Source organism: Mytilus galloprovincialis, chromosome 10 (assembly GCF_965363235.1).
Source record: "Mytilus galloprovincialis chromosome 10, xbMytGall1.hap1.1, whole genome shotgun sequence".
In the NCBI taxonomy this organism is placed as follows: domain Eukaryota; kingdom Metazoa; phylum Mollusca; class Bivalvia; order Mytilida; family Mytilidae; genus Mytilus; species Mytilus galloprovincialis.
In genome coordinates this window covers 76,912,600-76,937,678 of record NC_134847.1, presented here as the reverse complement: position 1 = coordinate 76,937,678, position 25,079 = coordinate 76,912,600, and the positions used below count along the sequence as shown (strand labels likewise).

The window sequence follows — 25,079 nt, the reverse complement described above, 5'->3', positions numbered from 1 at the left end:
AAAAAACTTACTCAAACAATTTATGACTTCAAGGTCTGGTCTTTTAGTTAGTTCTTTTCACGTATGGTATCAATATGTTATACTTTTACACCACTGTCCAAGGTTAGAGAAGGAATTAATCCTTTAAACAAGTTTAACCCCGCAACATTGTTTATGCATCTCTTCCCAGTCAGAAGCCAGTAATTCAGTTTTAGTGGTTTTTTTTTCATTTTTGTTATATTTGTTTTTCGTTATAGATAAGGCCGTTAAATTTCTCAAATGAATTGTTTTATATATTTGTAAGTCTTGTCTTTTCTACCCGACTCTATGGTATTGGTTTTGTTCCATTGTTGAAGGCCGTGCATTTGTCTATAATTGTATGCTCCTAACGCAGAAACTGCTCCATCAAAGTTATGAGGAGGACAGATTAAAAATGACACTCCGTAAATTTTACGGACACCATCACGAATTGGTTGATCCATACGATGCATCTTTGTCAAAACTTACTATAGACATTTTTACAACGTGTTAGATTGTGTTTTGTCATTACGTCGTCTGATCTTTTTATTACCGAACGTGACTTATTCCCGATTCCGACTGTTTTGATGAGTGTGAATTCGCATTGCTATAAGACGTGTCACGGTACTTATCCATCCCAAATTCATTTATTTAGTTTTGATTTAGTTATATTTGTTATTGTCATCGGATTTTGTCGAATGGCTTAACGTTTGTAGTTGTAAATCTTACTTTTTCTGTTGTATTCACATGCGTGATATGGTAAAGATAATTGATCATCCACTTCATTTATTAAATTTTAGTTTGGATCTACGAAACTTGCACAATGTATTTAGTTTCCAGTTTATTTCAGAAGAAACACCGGCATAGCTAGATAATACTTTGTCTATCAATTATCTAATTACTACTACAACTTGATATTAATTAGTATTGTAATTTTCGCTCTTAATTATAAATGTTAGATAGTCATACAAATCTAATCTTGAAAACCATACAAATTCTTGGGAACTTTTTTTACAAATTAAAATGTGACGTCATTTTGACCGTTACACTGAGTTTTGGCTAACACGGCTGTGTATTTTTGTAATGTGTCTGTTTCCATTCTATAGCTAGTCACTTGATATAGTCATTTTATCAAATTTACTGTTCACAAAAGTATGAATTATTCTAAATTCTAAATAATAATGATGTCTTGTCCCAGGCGTATTGATTACAACTTTTTGAGACTTTAATTTATTTGTATTGTAGTCCTGCCATGTAATGTTGTCATTTAAATGTTATAATTAATATCGCCATAAAATAGGGAGGTTTGGCATGCCTCAAAACCAGGTTCAATCCATATTTTTATTATAAAATGCCCTGTACCAAATCAGGGAAATGGCCATTGTTATATTATAGTTTGTTTCGATGTGTGCAACATTTAAATGTTTCTGTTGTGTCGTAGTTATCTTATATTTGATGCGTTTCCCTCAGTTTTAGTTTGTAACCCGGATTTGTTTTATCTCTATCGATTTATGAATTTCGAACAGTGGTATACTACTGTTGCCTTTATTTACATCCACTTCATGTGTTCTTTGGTACATAGTTGTCTTATTAGATATCATACCACATCTCCTTATTTCATATTGAAGGATATGAAACAAATACATGTCGGGCAAATCACAGCAATACGATGATAATGAATAAGAAACAATATACATCAAACACATAGCTTGACAGGTTATGCAATTTCAGCAACATCAAAGAATAACAAACAAAATCAAAAGATCATTACTAAGGAAATAAAAACAGTATATAATAGATTATGACATAGAAATGTAAACCATTTTATTCATTTAATTAAGCACAGTAGCTCTCTACTATCATCTGTGGTTCAAAAGGTTGGTAGAAAAATGAAAAATAATGTATCATAAACTAATAACATGATTTCAGAAACAATACCAATTCTGTAAACGCATGATTCGTAATGCATTACAAAGTGTATTGTCAATTTATAACATCTATGGCTCATAAAGTTTTCTTCTAAGCTTCTATGACGGACGTAAACAACTGCAAATTACTAAAGACAGCATATTTCACACTTAGATAGAGGTTAGCTCCTTACAAGAAAGCTATTAAACTAACGATTCAAAGCGGTCCACACTGGTGTCTCCTTTATGAACGTTTTACAGGCTTTTCAGTTAAATGACCGTATGAGATGGCTGTAGCACAGATAACCATTGACATTTGATATTTTTTAAATTATGTAAGCAAAATGCCGTTCAATTTTCCTAGATTTTGACAGCAACAAATAACACATATCACCGAATGTGCACTCACAATAAAAAAATATGTGTTGTGTATGATTATCATTTAATACAAACAAGTCTCCCAGGGTTTCGTGGCATAGTTTTGATAAATGAATTTTTGCTTATGAATGCTCTTCAACTTTTACATGCTTGGTTTTCAAACTTTTTTGATCTGAGCGTCTCTGGTGAGTCTTATGAAGACGAAACGCGCGTCTGGTGTAACTAACGCCCATTAAAATAGTGAGTTCCTTAAACATGTTAAAACTAAATGGTATTAACAATGGATGAAATTTTATGTTTTTTTTACGTAAGCAATATTCAGTTTCAGGCAGACAGATCATGTAAGATTGCAAATGGCTAACAGAAAAATGTATCTGTAATATCTATTGTTACAGTAATAATCGACTGTAGCTTCGATTTTTCAAAGCAGATTAACGACGTATTATTAAATCAGCATTTATCATGTAACACATATAATGTAGAAGTCATTTATTTTGATAATGTGTCTATCTGTCTATTTCACATGGCTGTAATATAGAGAGATAGTCAGTGATTGGTCATGTGACTCGATATAGATTCAAACTACAATGTACTTTATAATCATTAACGTGCGTGTTAACTTCTGCTAAATTTTTATACATTGGCGCCATTATATCCAGCGCTCTTAATACTCATTCATATCATCTTTACTCTCAGATTTCACATAGAAATAAACATCACCAAAAACGTCTTTAATTGAAGTATGCTTATTTTACATTCAAGTATAAACAAAGGTTATCGTACAAGTCAAGGACAGTAATGGTAAAATGGCATATTATCTATGACGAATTAATGAATAAATAAATGTAGGACAAACTAGTATCTCAATTGTTTGTAAAACAATTGAAAGGTCTTTCCTATAAAAGTGATGTGTTCGTAACGTACTTGTTACGACCTTTCGTTTGATATGCGACAAGCATACCTTCTCAAACTTTTCGCTTTAAACACTTAATGACCTCATCCGCCTACATTTTTGAGATCGGAAGTATGATATATGTAACACAGGGTAGATGAGCTTTCATTTGATATGCGCCAACGCCATGTTATAGAAAGTTTGATTTTTGCACTTAATAACCCCATCCAACCAATTTTTGGAGGTCGGGAATTTGATATTTCAAATGTACACATCATGACCTTTCATTTGATATACAACAACCCTATCGTAAAAGAAAAATTATTTTTTGCACTCGATGACCCCATCCAACCCATTTTTGGGGAACGTCAATTTGAAATTTGAAATGTACGCTTCATGTTCTTTCATTTGATATGCGACAACCTTACCATCTGAAAAATTTGAATTTTCATTTTTAAGTAGAGTTTATTAAGACCTTCAATTTGATATATCAGATGACCCCATTTGACAAAGTTCGAAAGATGATGCAATATCAACAATATAAATAGAAGTTATGAAACATACAAAGTCAATGCAAAACTTGAAAATTTCAAATTAATTTTTTGGTGTTTTTTTCCATGGAATGTTTTTGGTATTTGGTCAAACATATAACTATGTTAACCTCTTCAATTTCTAAAACATTTTAAGAGGTAAGCTCTTGATGATTCAGAAATACATGCCTCCGCTCGCAAAACTTCAAACTGCATTATCTCTAAAACGACAATAGATATCTCAAATCTGTTAAATGATTAATGATCTACAGTTAAAGGACAACATTATAGAAAAAGAATTGGGACAATTTCAAAGTTCACCAAGGTCACAATTAATCATCAAATATATGATGCAATACCAAACTTAAGAACCGGAAGTCGTAGAGACATAGGACTATCACCATTCAACTCAGGACCACTTGACCTTTCAAATATCACAAGGTCAAGGTCATAGTATACTGTGAAGGTCAAGGTAAAATTTCATCATGACCTGACATTGACCTCAAATTGAAGGTCTTGAACTACTGATCATCTTTGCAGTTTATAGTAGGTTGATATCTGTTACCTTTAAAAAGATATACACACAATGCTATAGTTTTAAGAATCATGCCGTCGCAACTTTTGAACAGACAGTCAGACTCTTTTGAGCTCAGGATATAAAATGTAGAGCTCGTCGAGAGGAACATTTTATACGCTGTAAGTATGCAGCAAACTCTTGTCGTTTTCTTAATATGAAAGCTTGAAATTGCAGCTTAATTTTTTTTGCACTCGGTGACCTTTGACCTTGGGTGCAAATCAAAGGTCCTATGAACTTAAGATTATTGGTGTAGGTCCAAAGTCTTTACGACTTCCGGTTCTCGAGATACAATTTTTCAAAAATTGTGTATATTTTTTCAAGGGAAATAACCTTATAAGGGTTAACAACAAAATGATTGCATATGTTAATTAACATTGCCATCTGGTATTGTACATGTTGCCGTTTTCAAATCGATTCTATCTTGAATACTTTTTGCGAAAAATGTAAAAGAAAGAAATTGCTTCAAGGGGACATAACTCTCATAGGGAATGATGAAATCCTTAGCAGCCTCATATGGTAACACATCATGATGAGATCTAACTAATGTTCAAATAAGGTCATGATATCTTCAAAAACAACGAGGGGGGCCATGTCGAAAAAAATCAATAAAAGGGAGATAACTTCTAAAGGGGATGATGAAATCCTACACAGCCTCATCTGGTAATACTTCATGATGAGGTCTACCGATGGTCTATATTTGGTCTTGATAACTCCAATAGAAACAAGGGGAGGCCATGTTAAACAAATGCTGGATGAAAAAAAAAAAAAAAAAAAAAAAAAAAAAAACAGGAGAAAAACAATAAGGTCTTTCCTCGCGGAGAGGAAAGACCTTAATAACAGTAAGGCGATAATAATAGATGGCAGGAAATATACATCAAACGCATAGCTTGACAAGTTATGTAATTTGCACCGACTGGGAAAAAAATTCAAACGAAAAAAGGAAGATCATTTCTTAGGACATAAAAACACTATATAATAGATTATGACATGAAAAAAGTTAACCATTTGATCTATTTAATTAAGCAGCATAGCATCTCTACCAACAACAGTTGTTCAAAAAGTCGCCGATTGAAATAAAAATAGATTTTATGATAAAATCAATTACAGGAATTTTGAATCAATATTTATTCTTTAAACGGTTTTTAGTGCATTACAGACTGTATAACCATGCTATAACACCCCACATAGTTCAGCTCTAAAGGTCATTGCGAAAGTAAACACGAAAAAATATTTCAAACAGCATATTTGACACCTTGATAGAGGGGTTGATGCTTACAAGAGTTACAAGTGGTTAAATTGTTAACATGTATTTGAAATTATATACACCATCACGAGTTGATTTTCACCATGTGATAACTGTGCTTCGAATGACCACGGATATTTTTAAATTGTTGGAAGAGAAATGTCGTTCTCTTTTTCTCGATTTCAATATCATCCCCGAAAAAACACTTCCAAACAGCAACACAACTGATGCCATTAGTTAAATACATATTTGTTTGTTTTTATAGTGATTAAGATTAGGATTATAACACAGTTTTGATGGTTCTACTCCTATTATATTGGTTCGTTTTGTTCAAAAAATTATTGTCAATGGAATTTTATTTGAGTTTATTACAAAATAGAGATTTAAATAGATATTAATCTACGGTTAATCCATTTCCGATATACCGAGTCAGGACAACGGCAGTTGCTTTTCATTCGTTTAATGTGTTTGGGCTTTTGTAATTGCCATTAGATAATTAATTAGATTATTGTTTCGAGTTCTGTATTTTTGGTATGTTCCTTTAAACCATTTCAAATCACTCGTGAAAACCACCAGTTTCAAGATTTCTTTGTTATGGTATTTAAACTTTTTCGACTCTCGTAGTCTTGTGGTTTGCCATGGCAAAGCCAGTTTCTCTCGACTCAAGAGTGTTTAATGTCCCTATTTTATCTTCGCTATCTTGTTATTTCATTTTTTTTATACATTCAATACATCTTAAGTTTATGAATCCCTAAAAAAACAAATAAAACAAATTCTTCCCTTTTAAAATGAATTTGAAGAAAAAAGTTGTTTCAAGCAACATATTGATACTTAATACGACCTCGTTTTGTGACACTTTTTATGAATTGAGTCTATTGGTTCCTGTGCTTTGGTTTTGAATGTATATGTATCGTATTGATAAAGCTAAATTGATATTATCAAAACAGCAGTTTTAAATCACCTTGGTGCATTTAAAATCTAGACATTTGTTCTAAAAAAAAGTTATTTTGGTGAGTTGTATGTAGACGAAACGTGCGTCTGACGTATCAATTATAAGCTTAGTACATTTGATAACTGATTAAATCAATCATGTATATTTTTTTTTTTGGGGGGGGGGGTCTTAACATAGTTTCGATTTTGGTATTGCCTCTAGATCTTATTGGATGATTTCTCACCATTCTTAACTGATCAATGTAATTGGAAAGAGTAATATACTAACAAGACTTGTTTAACACTGGCTCATGTTTCTGAGCCTGTCTGATCCCATCAGTTGAGATGCTGTCAAATGAGTAATATGGGAAAATTTGTTTCTTCGACCCTACCTAATATCAAAATGCGAAATAGGGTTGAGAAATAGTAATGAACAAAGTGCAGGTTCTTTTTTTTTTTTTTTTTTTGGCTTTCTTATTTTGGCATTACCCAAGAAGGAGATTCAGATGAACACAGAGGGCTTATACCACATTCAATCAGAAACAAAATTGGCATAAAATTAATAAAATTGACCAACCAAGTTCGATGCCACTTTTCCTCTGATGGTTTAGTATGCCCCTCCCTCTTTTTCTACAATACAATGATTTTCACCGTGAACCCAAAACGTTTTGGTATGAATATCAATAAATACATTAAATCTTATATCATAACGTAAACCTATCAGACAGCAAGAAACCTTTGAATAAAGTTCTTTTTATCTACAAAGACATAAATCGACAAATTTATAACTTTTTCTCCTCATTTCTATAAAGCTTTCAACATTTAACAGGTTTCGCCCTTTAAGCTTTAAAATTATGTTTGTCCACAGTAACTATTTGTCTTCATTGCACTAACAAAATCCGATAGTTATCCTTTTTAATCAAACTCGCGCGTGTCGCTAGTAATCATTGGTTTTAAATTAACCCCAAACCTCTAGCATGGAATCATTTATACAATGACACTTACCACGGATACCCATCATTTAGACTAGTTATTGAAGGTAATTGGATCAAAATACTATTTTGTATTTATTCAACAAATAACAGATATGTTTAGGATAGGCTAAATAGTTACAACAGTCTGTTGTTTCAAGGTAAGGTGTTTTTTCCGGTCAATTATAGTGTGGGGAATTTAAGGTATTAGTGATTATTTTAATATAACAAAGGTATGTTAAATAAAAAGCTAGTTTTTTCTTATTTAGAATAAAAAACTGCCTTTATTTGTAGATATAATTATGAATTATTGGATAAAACTTCCGTACTTTACATGTTCTGTTATACAACTAACGAGTTCGAGGATATAGCAATACGTTTGATGTTTCATTTCAATTTAATAAAAGATCCCTTGTTAATTTTGACAGGTAAATTAACAGTGTAGAAATTGGAAAAAAAAAATCTTGATGAATTAAAAATAATTCAAACTACTAGAAATATGATGGTATTTTAGAGACAGCATATTAAAGTGTTTTTTAAATATGAGTGCATTGTTGTTTCTACGCCCCTCTATGGAATTATTAAATACATCATAAACGAAAACTCCTATTTCATATATCAAACTATCATAATTTGAATTAGAAAATTAATGAAAATAGTAATTCTAAACAGAATAAAATAGTTTGTCTATGAATTTTTAAAGACTGTCGTTGATTAACAGTTGAAACAAGTCAATCAGATTGTGATGATCAATTACACAAGTTTCACTTTTACGTTTTATGGATCCTATACAAATAAAGCTGCATTTAGATTAATACGATCAGATAATATAATCCATTACATCTGTACCATCGCCATATTAGTTTGAAAGTTCATGGTAAACATGACTGATATGACATAATAAAAAAAACCTCCAATCTCATTTAGGAGAAAATTGTGTTCAGGATAGTGCATATACTATTGACTTTTATTGTGTTCAGGATAGTGTGTGTACTATCGCCGTATTAGTTTTAAATTTCATGGTTAACATGACTGATATGACAAAATAAAAACTACCAATCTCATTTAGGAGGAAATTGCGTTCAGGATAGTGTGTATACTATCGACTTTTACCAATATTGATTGGAATGGAGATTACCAATGACTCAGCTGACACGTTACATAAGTCACCTTATGTCATATTTTGCTAGGCAATCAAATAAAACAAAAAATATGGTTTTCAACACGAAGGCTTAATTTTTTTAATATGTTGCAAGGTACGCATGATTTGCGCTACATTGCCCCTTTGGATGATGTGTTTGTTCCAATGTACGTAATGTCAACTCATTGTATGCACACATATAACTTAAGATGTGGTATGATTAACAATGCAGCAACTATCAACAAAGACCAAAGGACAAAGAACAGATATATGAATACTTGCAAGAATTTCTAATTAAAAAATATTTGCTGTTACAGGGAGCTAGTTTAAAAGCAATGTTTAGCAAATAGATAAAGCATGTTCTCTTTACTTATATGTTCGTTTTTAAAGATTATGACAAAAAAACACTTTGCAGAGTCACTATATTAATTTCTGCCCATATATGCATCATGTCCTAGAATTCATCATGATGAATTATGACCTTGAACTTTTCTCCACAAACTTAAAGCACAACTTACAATCACTAAAATTTTGTGTGTGCAAATAGGAGACCATGATTCTAAACATTTAATATCTTTGTTTGATAAAAAAAGATAATTCTACAGACAGTTGAGAGGTAGGTTGCTTCAATCTTAAAATAAATCATGCAGTACCGAACTGGAGACGTAGACGTTGGGTGTAGGGAAGAAATAATCAGTCACCCCAAGTCACTGTAAATGCACAGAAAAAATAACCTTTCATAATTATACTAACCAGACTAGGGACGATCAATTCATATTCTTCGGAAAAGATCAAGGCCAAATAATAACAATGTCTTGAAAGGCAATTTTTTTTCCAGCGCAGGACGACTTCACAGCAAAAAATCAAATAAGCCTGTCTATACGCCATTATTATTTTACTAGGAACAAATGGAATGGTTGGCTCTAAAACTAGTTTACGAAAACAACATGACTGGATAGTTGTCTCATTGGCAATCATACCACATCTTCTTTTTTATATGACAGTCATTAAACAACGACAGCAACTGAACTACAATCAGTTGCAACAGGTTTAGCTTAAAATATCGGTATTAGGGACAAAAACAACTAACAAACATATATACAATAGACAGAAAGCACCGGAATAAGAATACTCGTTGTAGCGGAAAGCTAGTTCAAAGCAAAATACAACTAATATTTCTAAATAAATCACGATGGTACTGAATTTTCCTTACTGGACTAGTCTGAATATTGCAAAACAATGTGATTATTTCGATTTTAGGAACTGTTCAGATCCAAAGTCTAGCGCATGAATGACAGAGAAATGAAGATATCATACATAGACAAAAAAAAGTATAAGGATCAGTATGCATAACTCATTGGTAGAAAATAGTTATATATTCGCCAGCTCCATAACATTATAATAAAATCTAATATGTTTAATGACTCATGTCGCAACTTTGTAACTTACAATCATGTGGTTCTAATTTTTGGGTGATGTAGTGTTTTGATTTTAACAAAAAATAGATTTTTCATTTATTTTATATTTTTGTTCGTGAACATAGATCAGTCATCCCACCCACACTTTTATTCAGCAGTGCAAAGTCTTATATTTACTCGACAGTCGTATAGCTACTTTTAGATTAATTAACTAAAAGCATTGAGGTTTGGAAAGAGTAAATGACTACAAGTAGCGGGTGAGAAAATTTTGTCAATAATCTAAATAGAACAACAGTTAACGGAAATATATTTTCCGAGTAAATTTAGAAGTTTGGAAAAACATAAACCTTCAAAGCAATATTAAATCGTCTATACTATATTTGTGGCAAAAGTAAAAAAAAACAAAACACAAGAACAATGAACTTTGACAAGCATCTGTTCAACTGAGTCAAATGGTGTGTCAGTTAGTTCGGGGATTTTAAAGACACTACAAATTTCAAAAAAATGTAATTAAACAATTTCAAACTGAGAAAATATGTTTAACATTTGTAAATATTTACATCGTTGATAACTTCTTTTTTCTCAGTCACATGTTTTTCATCTGCATTAAAGATGGTACTAAAAGTAACACATTGTTGTCAATAACATCACGTATATATGTTAAAACCTGCAGTGTGAGGTGGAATAGTACGAAACATGTTGTTTAATAATTTCCGTTCAAAGCATAACCTAAAATATTTATACAATATGTTTCTGGAATAAACATCTATTCAATTAAACATGACCATAAGTTTTAAAAACCTGAAAAAGTTAACGATAAATCTTATTTGTACATATCTTTCTTCATTAAATCTGAAGAATTCCGTAGCCGTATGATATGTTATCAACTGCTTCCGGTTAATATCAAATTCCGTGAATTACACTTCAACGGTACGTTTTTTTATGTGTAAAACATAACAACATTGAAGGAAAAATATATTATGAATCAGGAAAATTTGTAATTATTAAAAATGCAAAACAAATATTACAACATATGCATTATTTCAAAGTTTAAAAAATAGTTTTAAGTATCGAAAGATGTGGTATGAGTGCCAATGAGACAACTTTTCATTCAACTCACAATTTATAAAAGTAAACCATTAAAGTTAAAAGTACGGTCTTCAACACGGACATTAGACTGTTTGTCTTCTGTTGAAGTATATGATAAAAAGAGCATAAAATGTCATTTTTCAAATCAGACTCCTTACGGCTCATGGTCAAATCCATCCTCGAGCAAGGGCTAATATCTTGATAGTTATCAAAGGTACAAGGATTATAATTTAGTACACCAGACGCGCGTTGCGTCTACATAAGACTCATCAGTGACGCTCATATCAAAATATTTATATAGAGCCAAACAAGTTCAAAGTTGAAGAGCATTGAGGATCCTAAATTCCAAAAAGTTGTGCCAAATACGGCTTAGGTAATCTATACCTGGGATAAGAAAATAATTCTTAGTTTTTCGGTAAATTCAAAGTTTTGTAAACAGGAAATTTATGAAAATAACCTAGGGCTGATAAGGGGTTTGATATGAAAAATGCCATTTTATAATCTATATATCCCAAATCATATTTTACTAAAACATATTAATAATTAAAAAAACTTTATGCATTTATTGACACATGGCTGAATAATCATTTGATAATTTATGTGGGATTTTGATATAATTTTCATTTAGTTTTCATAACATCCCCAACGAATTGTTAACAATAGTCATTTGACATAACTTCACCAATTACCACTTATAAGTGCGATACGACAAAGTTGTACTATCTTTTCATCTCAATAATTGCTTGTCGGCAGCCCAAATGCCAATATTGTGTTTCTATTTTATTTTCAATACTAATTGCTTTCCAAATTAAATAAGTATACTCCATACCGATTTTAAAACATATTCGCTACATGATATTGTTGATGTAGAGGTACTTTTAATTATATTTTTCTCATTTATTTCGAATTTTATTGAAGACGATGGTCATAACAGCTGATACAAAAGTCGGCGTCTTATGCTGATTTTGGAAGATATAATTTGAAAGTTAATGTTTGTAGGGAAAACAGGTTTAGATATTAAATTGTAATGCAATCGAACATGGTATAAACAAGTGAAATAAATGGATAGCACAAAAATCTACAAACCTGGAAAGTTGATTGTATTTGTCGTTTTGAGGTTTTCTTTGCCATACTGTTGTCTGTTTTTGTAAGTCTTACCAGTTTGTATGTCCCATCGATATCTCCGCCGGTTATTTGCTCATTTGAAACTATAAACGTTCAAAAATATATTGATGAAATATTTTTTTTCGAAAATGCAGGTTTTACGTTGTGTACACTTGATCTTTGTTCATTTTGTTCGTTTGTAATCAGATTTACACATTTAAGCAGCTAAATAGGAAAGCAGTTCACTGATCGAATTGCTTTAGAGTTTACAGAAATTTACTTTCATAATATCAACGTATTCATACTGATTTTGCATATAACATTAAGTATCTTGCAAAATGATTCAGCACTACTAATAAAATATAAATTCGACAGTTTAGTGTTTTTAAATTTAACCGAAATTGCGCGAAGAGGCTCATCACATATTCTGTTTGAAAAAGTATAATAAAAGATAAAGATACAGAATTTCACGTCAAAATAAGATTAAAAATATCATCAGAGAGACAAATGGGATGAATTCTTATTATTTTGTCATCAGAAAATATACAATGCACATCGTTTCATTGATTATCGATAAACCGTCCACCGTTGAGTATTATTTTTAACATTAAACGTTTTCGTAGTTTGGTTTTTATATGTGTATGGTTAAATGACTAGATAGGATTATTTCAAGATAAACCATAAGAACTTAAATTCGCATTGTGTAAGTTTCATGATAATGTTTGTTCCTATGTAGCATTAGAGATTTCCAATAAAATGTCATATGTACGTAACTCGACGTACGGACGTATTGGGACGGGTAATTGCCATCCATCAAATTTGATTGAATACTGTCTTAAGTTTAAACAAAGTATTCCAAGACTTTTAAAATCACACACTGAAATAATCGTCCATATGATATTTTTTTAATATGACGAAAAATGATAGAAATATTGCATTTTTATTGATCACGTGGTTTTCCGGATTCCCGCTTTTATTTTACTGACATAAGATCACGTAACAAATGTATCCCATACCTATCATACGTACGATTCGGTTTATCTTTCGTGGTCTTGATTATGGAAATTATTTTTCAATATACTTTGCATATGAATGCCCCAAAATACTTTCTTCTGTCTTTCTTTATAGTGTATCGATCTTTTTATTACATTTGGTTCTGACAATTTGCAGTTTGTGCTAGTTTATAAATAGTATGTATTCAACGAGTCAAAACTTCAAGCAGTCTATGGTCCCCTCCGTCGACCTTCACTGCAATAGGACGATATACAGTCAGATAGGTCGGATATGTCGATTAATTTCATTCTATTGGAAATCTCTATTAAAACATCATGTGTTTTGATACTCTTAATGTGTCAACCAACAGACGCGATTCGTTTGATTAGTTCAAACATATTTATTTATAGTGGATTGGTAGACAAGTTTTGCAACTTATAATAATCCCTTTCCTCTTTGCGGGTGCGAGTTCTGCCTTGTAGCGGCATTAGCCTGAATAAGTATAAGTATAAGATGTAGCCTTCAAAACTTATAAAGGGTGTGTCTGGGGGGGGGGGGGGTCATTACCATAGGAACAACTTTTCTAAAAGATGATTCCACTTATTTTCAATGAATAATAAATATTGAATTGTATCTCAGGCATTTTATGGGAACAGACTATTGTATTGAGTCTGTACATCTATACATTTTTGTTTAGGGTCAATCGAAATCGATTATTTGGCTTCTCATATCGATGTCTAATTTTTAGCTTCTGGAATTGCAGTCCGGTTTACATGGTTTATGGCCATATGCAAAGATCCAAGCACCGATATATTTGGCCTGACATGCTACATTATATGGAAATGTCCAAAACAAATAAACAACACTGCAAACTTGTACCGAAAAGGGTTAAACATGTTATAACAGAACTGAAACTTTGATTGTCCAAATTCGAGAGAAGTTCTAGGTCAATATTTTCACAACAAAAACAAACATTTACTGTATGTTGATATAAAATATATGTAGAGTGGTGGGCGCATATTCGCCATGGACAAAAATTCACTGTTTTGCATTTTTTCTGTAAAATGTGTGTGCCTCCAGTACTTGCCTAAATAGATGATAGTTTTTTTGTAATGTTTGAACGGTTGTTAATCCTCTTAACCCCATTTCCAAGGTTTTTCGCACTTATAAAGAAATACGCAGGTGTTTTATAACAATTTCTTGCTATTATGCAAGATTTATATGGCAATTATGCGCAGTCTTACGGTAAATATTAGAGAGAAAAATCTTAAGGAATGATCTTTTAAGCTTATTTATGTAATTACAAACATTTGTTTTTATAATATACCAGGATAATGAGGATGGTCATATCATACATTTGTACATTGCGGCGAAAATGTGTCCACCATGGTACACGAAAAACTTGATTTCCTCTGGAGTTTGTGTCCATTTTTTGAACAATTAACCAATGTTTTGAAGATATCTTCTTTATCAAACATTTTTTTTCATATAGTAAAATTTCTGAAACCTACATAAAAATTCCACATATTTGAATGCAGGTCAGATGTAAGTGGGAATGAACGAATTATGTGGCCGATATGGGTCACTCACTCATTTTTCAAAATTTATTACAGATGTTTACAGCTTGTCACATCAATTTTTAAGCAGTTTAAAAGATTATTGAAAAACAAAACAATGAGATGTGGTGTGGTTTCAAATGGGACAACTATGCAGTGATGTCAGCAATTAAAAACAATTGGAACTGAAAACTAGCCGTCTTGCTAACAAATAAAATTATAATCCTGGTACTTTTGATAACTATTTACACCACTGGGTCGATGCCACTGCTGGTGGACGTTTCGTCCCCGAGGGTATCACCAGCCCAGTAGTCAGCACTTCGGTGTTGACATGAATATCAATTATATGGTCATTTCTATAAATTTTCTGTTTACAAAACTTTGAATTTTTCGAAAAACTAAGGATTTTCTTACCCCAGGAGTAGATTACCATAGCCATATTTGGCACAACTTTTAGGAATTTTTGATCCTCAATGCTCTTCAACTTTGTATTTATTTGGCTTTTTAACTATTTTAATCTGAGCGTCACTGATGAGTCTTATGTAGACGAAACGCGCGTCTTGTGTATAAAATTATAATCCTGGTACTTTTGATAACTACTAACAATTTCAAAAACAGAAATGACAGACATAAACTAACAACCACTAGACTACAGTACAGGCACTTAAGATATTTGGCATGTTTTGAGCGTGTAACCCTTTGGAACAGTTGGGTAACAGCACAACATAAAAACATAATGCCAATTTATTTTTGTATATATGCTAATTTTCACTGCATGTTCAAAACTATTAATTTGTTGAAAAATATCTGGAGTCCAAATTATAATACTCTCAAAACAGTTGGCTTCACTTCTTTATTTTGTCCATTGTTGAAGACTGATTGTTGCCGTCTCTAGTATATGTCGTTTTGTTTTCTTTGTGGTTGGTCCTCATTGACATATACTCACATGTCATTTATCAATATGAATAGGAATCAAATTCGTCAACGTAGAATGACTTGAAGGACCTTACAAACCGCATCCTTTTCTTGATAAAATTTTCACTGCATGTTTAAAACTATAAATTTGTTGAAAAATATCTAACGAAGTCCAAATTATAATACTCTCAAAACAGTTGGCTTTACTTCTTTATTTTGTCCATTGTTGAAGACTGATTGTTGCCGTCTGTATATGTCGTTTTGTTTTCTTTGTCATTCGGTCCTCATTGACATATATACTCACGTCATTTATCAATACGAATAGGAATGAAATTCGTCAACGTAGAACGACTTGAAGGACCTTACCATCATCATCCTTTTCTTGATAAAAGTAAGGATGGAGTTGGGGGGGACCTTCCCATTTCTCGATTCTACTGTGATAGTTGAGTTTGGCATATTTTTACACCGTCATTGCTAGGATTCAAACTCCTGGGACTATATATATTGGTTAAAACACTACACAGGGACATCCAGTCATTTTAAAAAAGGAGAGGGTCCCAACCCAGGACAAAGGGGGGGGGGGGGTTCCAACAATATGTCCCAATTCAAGATGCATTAATCGTCCAAAAAAAGAGGGGTTCCAACCCCCGGAACCCTCCCCTGGATCCGCCAATGCTGTATATGTATCGCAGTATCATGTATATTTTTAATAGTTGGTAAATTCGATATGGCAGTATGGTATTTCATTAATTCACACTAAATGCTGAGTAAATTGCAATTGGGATATGCCATTTTTATGGCTATACTGTAGGTCATTTAGACACACCAAAATAAAAATAAACTGTGTGACATGTTTCTGTATAATAAAGTATCATGAAATAGAGCTGTTTTATTTAACAAACACAAACAGACATACGTTTATCATGTATTCGACTCAAAGTGTAAACAACCCCTAAAATACAATGTTATCATGGTTATATGGAATCGTCAACAATGTAAACAACCCCTAACAGCCTAATATAAAATTCGCGAATACACGGTTTCCGCTGATAATGTCAGTTTAGATGAAATAAACATAAATGTGTCTATAAATAGCTGATAAGTTTTTGTTATGCATCGGCTTCAGTTTTGATTAGACTACATCATGTACATAGAGAGGAGACTAAATGTGCACAAACCTGATGTCAAATTAAGATGTAGAAAATGTAATCACATTCAATCCTTTGAATTCATGAAAAATACAAACGCATAGAACAATATATTTTCACATTAAATAGGCATTATTCCAAATTTACGTCCATTAATTACGTCTCAATAGAAGATTTCCCGCGGAAATGTCCATGTGTTAAACGGGATAGACCAAAACGAATTTAAGGTGTGTGTTGTCATTAACAATCAAATCATCCTAGTTAATGAACACAGTTAGATAAAAAATATATATATATGTTAACTATATTTTAATGGTTTTCAGAAAAATGACTTTATCAGAAAAAAAATATTTGTCGCAGACAACGGTAAATAGCATACATTATCTTGACACGACATATGAAAACCCCTTAAGCATAATGGTGTATGGAATAGTCCATGGAATTGCCAAAACCGATACAGGTGAAATACGTAGAATAATAATTGTGAACACAGCAACAAGATCAGATTTAAGATCCTCATGAGCCCGTAGTAAAGTAAAAAAAACTGTAAAAAGCATTATTTAATAAAATTTGCTCAAATTTGCTCGATTAACCTTGAAGTGAAGACTAATGAAATTTGTGTGTATAGAGTGAACCCCCTAAATAAAATAGTACGGTGGTCTTGACAACTTCCTACCGCGATGATCGATAGAAATGATATTTTACTATATAGTATGTTAACAACAGATTCTAGAGAAGATACTTTGCAATCAGAATATTTACTTTGTTTTGTGGTTTCCGTCTGATGCAAGAATTTATTTGTACTGTTAAAAGATGGTGAAATCATTGTCTGAAGGTCTGTCTCATTTTTTATCATATAACTTTTCTTTGTCATCATATTATTGTTGTTATTAAGACCTTTACATAGATTTTTATAAACATTATGACAATAAGTCATGAATCTGCAATGGTTATTCTTTGATTTATTCAATAATTGGAAAGACATAAGTATGGCACAAAATAGTGTTAGCGAAATAATATATTTTAATGAATGAATTAAGCGCAAAATATATTATTAATATTCTAAAACATGCAATGGGTCATCCAATATTGATGTAATTTGTCGGCTTGAAAAAAATGATTCTTTGCAAACTGTCTCGTTTAAATATTTTCATAGAAGATAAATTGCATAACTAAAAAGAGACAATACTTAAAACCTGTAATTTTGTCATTTCATTGTTATCTACAGATTGCTCGTTTCAAATCGAAAAGAAAACAATTATATTCAGATTTTAGTTATCATTCAAAAGGTCTAGTTTGAAAGGCTGATTGTAACTTAATAGTAATGCGATTCAAAACATCTATGACAGAAAGATATTCATTATTCATGAATCTTTAAAGTGTTTGTCCTGTGTCATAAACTCATTTGTTTGCTATTTGGAGAACTTTGTGTTGAAATGGATTGTTTCTGTTACATATATATGTAAACTTGGCTATTTTTTGGGTCCTTTTTAGTTTATAGCATTGCAACGTTTCCTTTTATACGTCCTTGACTTTCAAATATTCGGCTTTGATGAAGGTAAATCCAGAAAAGCGCTTCGAACGCATCACATTTTTAAGGTGTTGTTTTAATGTTTTAGACTGCGCAAATGTAATCAATAACATAGTGTATAAAGATACCTTTTAATTAAAAAAAAAAATATTTATTGTGATTTTCTATGTTGTTTATTTGTGTCGATTGGAATGATTTGGGGTTAAAATATATGAAAAAAGTATAATTTTTATAATAATAATATAATATAGGGTTATTGCATGAATATTGGGGAATATTGTCCCGAGTAGAATTTTATATTGCACGAGCTTGCGAGTGCAATATATGTTCTACGAGGGACAATATTCCCCAATATTCATGCAATAACCCTTTTATTGTATAGCAATATAATATTTGAAAGTAAAAAATTGGTTTAAGCTAAGATTTAAACGTTGATTACGTCATGCATTTTGAAGATTTATTGCACTAGTGCAATATTAGAATTTATTGCACGCTTACTTTTGGTTACGTTCTGTGGGGAATATTATATTGCTATACAATAATATATATTATTGTATAGCAATATAATATTTCCCACAGAAAGTAACCAAAAGTTAGCGTGCAATAAATTCTATTACTGCACTAGTGCAATAAGTCTTCAAAATTAATGACGTCATCAACGACAAAACCTCAGTTTAAACCAATTTTTACTTTCAAATATTATATTGCTATACAATAAATTGGTTATTGCATGAATATTGAGGAATATTGTCCCTCTTAAAACATATATTGCACTTGCAAGCTCGTGCAATATGAAATTCGACAATATTCCCAAATATTCATGCAATAACCCTATAATATTATAAAAAATATTTACAAAAATACTGAACTCCGAGGAAAATTCAAAACGGAAATTCCCTTATCAAATAGCATAACCCAAAAGATCAAACGCATCAAACAAATGGATAATAACTGTCATATTCCTGGCTTAGTACATGCATATACCTAGGTAGAGAAATGTGGATTAAACCTTGTTTTATAAAACTCTCACTTGTATGACAGTGCCATAAACTTCCATTATATTGACAACGATGTGTGGACAACACGAAAAGACATGAAAAGGTACGAATGTCAAAAATAGGGATATAGAAGTCAACATTGAAATCTTAATCACCATGAAAACAAACAAATATTTTTCAAAAAAGCATAAAAAGGCTAATAGACAAAGCACATTATTAAAAATGAAAGACAACAATACAAACACTACAATAGCACATAGGCGGGAAGTCCAAATATAGAGACTTGTCATGTAACAAAGAAGCACAAAAGGCATACAGAAAAAACACATTAGCATAAAGGGGATAGTTGATCAAATATGCACGATTCATAACGTTTTAAAGCAAATAACTCTCAAACAAAAAGAAGTTCGTTTTAATATTTATATAATGTAAAAACCTGGTTCAAATTGCCATTTTTGTTTCGAACGTGCACAATGAAAGTCGAAACTATAAACTTGAGTGGCAACACATTAAACTTGATAACATTTAAAGTTTTTGTTGAAAAATATTGACATGAACTTTGCGTATATAAAATAGTTCTATGTGTTGAATGACGCAATAAAATATTTAGGTATTATATTAAGTCTTTTCAAAAACTGACGAATGTAATTAAAACGATTCAAAAATACTTCCATGTTATAATTGTATCAGTAATGATATACTTTGCTTATTTCCTTAGCAGATCTTGTCTGGCACTTTCAATTAGTATTGTTAATCGAAAACGTTTCTCGATACTTTCAAATTTGTAAAGTTTTGTTATAGTTTAAATCATTTGATAAATTAATGAGTTTTTTTTTTAATGAATTCAGCCTGAATTACATTTAAAAGAAGCCATGCATTTTAGTGTATGAATCAATTCTATTCTTCTTCAATGCAGTGTATATGTGACGATGTCGTAAAGGAAAAACTTCCGCGTCCAATGCCATTTTTCTCTAACACATTTGTACTTATTTTAAAAGCTTAGAAGACTCTAAAACCCATCCGCTTTCTTCTATCTCTTATCGGTCGTTAAAATAATTACTTCTGGTAGTTTCATGACCATTCAACTTATAAAGTATATTATCATCTATCAGTCAGTCATCGAGGGTACAAATGTTGGTTTGTTTTAAGTGATAAATGTTCTATCTTTAATCTTCTGTAAGGGAAATTATGTAATAGTACAAAAAGTACATATGAGCCTACATAGATATTCTGTTAAGGCTCCTTTTAGATTTATCGATTTGCATTATTCTTCCCAAAACTGTATCCTATCTTAAGTTGATTAATTAAGCAACAAAGGATCTTGTACTAAATGGATACCACAAGTTGATATTAATTGATTTATTAAAGCATATATTTTGTGTCTTGTGATTTCGCTAATATTTAATTATATATGAAATTGTGTAAGGCTATTCCAAATGAAATACACATTCGTCTGACTATAATTTATAAAGGGTTCATAAAATGCAGTATGACATTTGTCCGTATCCCTTTTACAATGCTGTATATGTATTATGGGACAATTCAACAATTTAGAGAATTATAACATTATTTAGGGTAATGATAAGTTGTATGGTAATTTTATCATTACTAGAATTATCATGTTGACTATCATAAGTTGCAATTGTACGTAATGTTAGTATGACATTATTTGTGCTATTATTTACCTGAAATTATATTATGAATAACTTGCTGTAATGGCACAGTGATTATAAGAATGAAGTTTACATCGCAGATACTATCTAGAAGCAGCTTTTATCTGAAGGCGTATGTATTGCCAGACATTAGTGAACATGATATATCATGTTTATGATGTGTGAATTTCATATAATTTGTACTGATTAACAATGTTCCAGTCCTGTTTTACATGTTGTCCTTTCATTTTCAAATCTTTTATTTTACCTGGAAACACTATCGTTTTTATGATCTTCAAGTCTTTATTACCTTGAATATTAGACGTGAACAAAAAGATGAAACATTCTGTCGCCCAAAGTGTGTATGTGAGCATGCAGCTGTGAATTCATTAATATTGACATTAATCGAAGTAATATGTCTAATGAATATTTTATACTGTACTCTTCTGATGTATACTTATCTAATCCTTCATAGGGAAACGTAATTAGTGCATACGTTGTCTTTAATATTGAGAATGGAAATAGGGAATGTGTCAAGGAGACAACAACCCGATCAGAGAGCAGATAACAGCCGACGGCGCCACCAATAGGTCTTCAATACAGCGAGTAATTCCCGCACCAAGGGGCATTTTTCAGAATTTATTTTCAACTATTTTTTAAAAACAATTAAAAGTGCTATCTGTCCGTAATTTTTATCGAAATACTGTACCGACTTACAGGAACCGGTATGCATATTAATTTGTCAATATCGTTTTCCGGCCGTTTTAAATTGTCTCATTGGGCAATACAGATATTGAAAATGGCCTTAAAAGAGGGACGAAAGATATGTTATGTTATTGTAATCATGAATACAACCAACTTTAAGAGTACGTGTTGTTGGTCGATATTAACCTCATGAATGAAACATTGAATCATAAGCACCTAATCATTTTTGTTACAAGTAGATAAGAAGCACTTTACACTAATTAAAATACATATAAATCTATACAGTCATATACTAGCAAATTTGTATCATGCCTATTAGGGTGTCTTTTTCTGAGTTCACTTAATTTCATAACTGTTTCGTCAAACTAATTTTGTCGATATTCTCTAAACAGATTGATAAACAGTCATTTAAAACTATTTTCAATAAGTATGATGTAATAATTGGCAATGGGAAATAATCATCTGTAAAACAATATAGACAGATGAACAGAATGTCGTACATCTTCCTAGTTCATTATGGGAAAAATATGTTTTTGTCTAAGCCTAAAAGTAGATAGAAACGATATTGAATTTCATTTCAAGTTAATTCAAAATATGGAGATACATACAAACAAGACATAAGATATACATCGATTCACCTGAACTTTAAACGGTACGAGGTCAGATGCGAAAACAGGGTTTTCATGCATTATCCATAGAATTAATTGTTACAAAAACCAAAAGTATGACAAAACCGATATTGATATTTGATTAACAAAGTGATATATTTGATCTTTTAAAGACTTTGAAAAGACAATGCAAAAAAAAAAAGTTATCAATCACTGTTAATACAAATCACAACACACACACACACACACCGGAGAAAGGGACAAACAATAAACCAAAGCTTATAAAATACAAGCTAATGAATACTGGAAATGTTAGATATACCGATTTCATTTAAAAAAAGATCCGCAACATTACAGGTTGTTTAGAGCCTAGGATGAGACAAATTCTATACGGATAACTAAAAGGTTGATTGTTTGGTCTTTATTCAGCGTAACATGAAACACTCGTCTGATAATGATAGACTTATCTATTATAGAAATCGTTATACTTTTGCAGTGGTGATATCAATTGAAGCTGAATATAACGTTCAGTAATTGTAGTTAGAAATCAGAGTAGCGGACAAACACTCTGTAGAAGCAAACCAACTGTGATGTATAAGGTATGGACGTTATGTTGAAAACGTTAAAAAGGTTTCGTAGAAAAACAGAAAACATCCATAAGGAAACTAAAATGATCATGCTTCTTTATAGTTCTCCTGTTCAAACGTGCTCTTTTGCAGTCGTTTAATATATTTCGTAATAGTATGTACATGTCACGGACAACAAAGGTCATGAGGGATTTTGCGTTTTGTTAGATGTGAAACATGACAATTAATAATGTATAAGTGCAGGATGTTGACTTATATAAATAATTACATTTTGCTCGCTCCAACCCGTGAATGGATACATGAATTAACTGTGATAAAAAATGATTGTACATTTTAATTTATAAATCATGCAATTATGATAAACTCGAAAATAAGTTTTCAATCCCCGCATGTGCATGTTATGTTTAATTAAAAAGACTTATGTGTGTGTTTTGTTTGCTGTGTTTGCTTTTAATGTTTATGAAAGTGATATATTTAATTTTAAACAAACGCTGTATGCTGACACTGCATTGTACGTGAACATCAGCCAGTTATTACATTAAGCCATAAAACCTGTCGTACACAAAACATGCATGGTTGCATCGTTCTAGAAGGCCTTGCTTCGGTATTGACATGATTAAAAATGTACTTCCTGTATGTTACAATTGCGTTTGTAAAATTTTGCATAATTTTTTAAATGTGAAAAAAAGTAACGTTGCAATAATAATATATTAAAAGGTTTTCATAGATTGTTTGGGTGATTATGTGAGAACAGTTTGCAAATTGGTCTTTGTGCTTCCAAAATTATATATTTTTAACCTTTTCGGTTAGAGTTAAACTGATGCAAGTTATTCCAGAAACAACTATTTGTTTTTAATGTGTCCTAGTCTTTGTTTTGTCCTACTCCACTTGGTTTAAGTAGTCAATGATAATTGTTTGGTATGCACCCAGTCACTAAACCAGAATTACATGAATAAGAAATACATTTTATTAATAATTACACCTTATGTAAGAATCCTGGGTTTTGATTGGTAGATAGCCCGTGCATTTTTCACAAATTTACTGTTATCAAATGAATATCGTTAATTTGTTTTAACGCCGCCGGAGTATATGCAAAAAGGATATCACTTTTTACCCTCTCTGCCGTAGTATTTGCCACAAAATACTCTATCCGACTTTAGGCTTGTAACGTCACGATCATCAATGCGTTTTTGAACGTTAACATTCGGTGTAATTAAACAGATATAGCATGTTCTTGAGGGGTATTTGTGAAAAATACCAGTCTTGAGAATGAATTTCCCTTGTCTTACGGATCGCAATATTTAACATTCTCTCGACTGGTATTTTGCGCAAATACCCCTCCTTAACATGATATATCTGTTCAATATACAGTTCACAAAGTTTGCTTGCCGTATTAAACAATTAAAAACTAGCAGTGAAAAAAGATGAATTGATAAGATTAAAATGTTTGCCTTGTAATTTGTCACGTATTGACCCATTCGATGAATGTTTGGGACCTCGATCTTATGATAAAACTACAGTTTTACTAGTTAATAATCTATGTTTTTGCAAGCTGCAATCATGTACACGTAACTGATAACAAACTCCTAAAGAAAAATGAATATTAAGCTTGTGTTCGAACTCAAACAAATTGCTGACAATCTGTAAAGGCGTTAAATGATAGCTCTATACATCTTTGTCTCAAACACGTTATAAAGTTAATAAATGTGATTTACCGCAGGATATCCGGTAGATAGTTTTTTTTGTATCATCGGAAAATCATTAAATCGGTAAAGCAAGACTTTTGAAGCCACAGAATGGACTAATCTTGTTAGATAATATTACTACAACAGACTCTAATAAACATCACTTCAATCTTAATTATATTTCAACAATGAACATAGCCATTTTCCGGATAGCTAATAGAATTGTATGTTGTTTATAAAACAAAAAAACTTAGGCTCTCTAGCTGTTTCACTATAATTCTAACGTGGATCTGTTTACAAACTTCGTCTGTTAGTTATATTGGTAGTATGTATAAATAAGTCGATACCTCATTATGATAGCGTAATTTTGGAAATGTATTACCAGTGGAGTGGACGAGTTTCAATATTTTATGCATCATAACAGGTAGGAATTATAACTGCAATTGATAAATAATTAGTATAATAGTTATTAGACATGTTAGATGCTTGAATAAATTGCAAAAACTAATTCAGTATATGTATTA

The 25,079-nt window shown here is 31.4% G+C and overlaps 1 long non-coding RNA gene across 3 annotated transcripts in view; it reads left to right on the top strand.

Moving 5' to 3' along the window:
* The window catches only part of LOC143048426 (uncharacterized), a 314,127-nt gene that overhangs the window by 76,173 nt on the left and 212,875 nt on the right, over positions 1-25,079 (top strand). Inside the window, exon 1 of one of the 3 annotated variants that reach the window (XR_012969823.1) lies at positions 24,738-24,979. The exons of 1 other annotated variant lie outside the window; for it this stretch is intronic. This is a non-coding gene — a long non-coding RNA (uncharacterized LOC143048426). Of the gene's footprint in view, positions 1-24,737; positions 24,980-25,079 lie in introns of those variants that run through there. One more of the 3 variants, XR_012969822.1, reaches the window with a different exon arrangement.